This window comes from Tiliqua scincoides, chromosome 4, assembly GCF_035046505.1.
Source record: "Tiliqua scincoides isolate rTilSci1 chromosome 4, rTilSci1.hap2, whole genome shotgun sequence".
NCBI lineage: Eukaryota > Metazoa > Chordata > Lepidosauria > Squamata > Scincidae > Tiliqua > Tiliqua scincoides.
Genome location: NC_089824.1, coordinates 10,079,972 through 10,081,268, shown reverse-complemented (window position 1 = coordinate 10,081,268; position 1,297 = coordinate 10,079,972). Strand labels below are relative to the sequence as shown.

Below are 1,297 nucleotides of genomic sequence, written 5' to 3'. Positions count from 1 at the left end.
CAGCAGTTCCCAAACTGTGGGTGTGGGACCCATCAGTGGGGGTCGTGACCCAATTTTTGTTGCTTTGCGAAACTGACAAGGCAGATTAGGCTATGTGCATCAAGGGTTAAACAAGGTGCTACTTTGAGGGGAGCACTGCTGCCCAATCACCATTATAAATCAGGCAACAGCCTTTGAGGCCTCTAAATAGTTTGGGAGCCCCTGATCTAGAGGATCAGGGCAGCAAACCTGTTAGTGGGTCCTGGCCAGTGCGGTCAAATCAAATGCAAAGAGAACGTACTGAAAGCGCAAGATAATACTCTAAAAAAGGGGACACCAAGTGAGGAAACAAAACGAGAAATATCCATAAACATCAAAATATACTGTGACATTTAAATAAAGAGCTGGCAAGTTCTTTCTTTTCTCCAAAATTTCAAAAGAAAAATTACCACAGATTCCCAACCGCTGCAGATAAAACCAAAGAAGAAGCTATTTCCCAAGTCCTTCTGGAGTCAAAGGGAAAAAAAAGATTTCCACCAACAAGGTTGCCATCTTTTACCTGACAGGGATCCTATCCTATGACAGGCAGAAATCCAACAGAGGAATCTCCTCTATTAGTGGTGCTCCTGTTGGATTCCTGGTAGCCAGGCAGGAAAAATATACTGTAGGAGCCGTCTGACCTCTATTTAAGATTTAGTAAGCACTAAAATGTTGGCTATCTGTTGCAGAGCATTGAATGCTAAGAACCACTGCATTTTTAAAGTTTCTAACCCTCGTGAATAAATGAGGGTTTAAAACCACATGAAAAGTCTTTCTTGAATGCTCAGAAATGTTTAGATTCTGCACAACTGGTTGGCAACCTTCAGTCTCGAAAGACTATGGTAGAAGCCTACAGCACCCGGTATTCCCAGGCGGTCTCCCATCCCAGTACTAACCAGGCCTGACCCTGCTTAGCTTCCGAGATCAGACAAGATCCGGCATGTGCAGGGTAACAGCAGGACTTCTATGTCCTAAACAGTGCCCTGTCCTTCCCCACAGACCTTTGCCTCTGACCTATTATTGCTTCTACCACCATCGTTCCATAGGTTCTCTCCCTTCCTTCCTACCAATCCAGTCCTAAAACTGTAAAATTAAAACAAAACAAAACAAAACAAAAAAACACTATGCAAATATTGCAATGTAAATACATTAGGTAAATTGTTCAAGTTCTTACACATTTCCACTATTTGATCAGGTAATAAGGAGTTGCTTTTAACAAAGGCAGACCATATAGCCCAGAACGGCTTACTCCAGTTGACATCAATTTCCCTATGTCTTT

The 1,297-nt window shown here is 42.6% G+C and overlaps 1 pseudogene; it reads right to left on the bottom strand.

Annotated features, from left to right (window-relative positions):
• Positions 1-865: 865 nt before the first annotated feature.
• On the bottom strand, positions 866-979 carry LOC136650257 (5S ribosomal RNA; annotated as a pseudogene).
• Between the last annotated feature and the right edge of the window lie 318 nt (positions 980-1,297).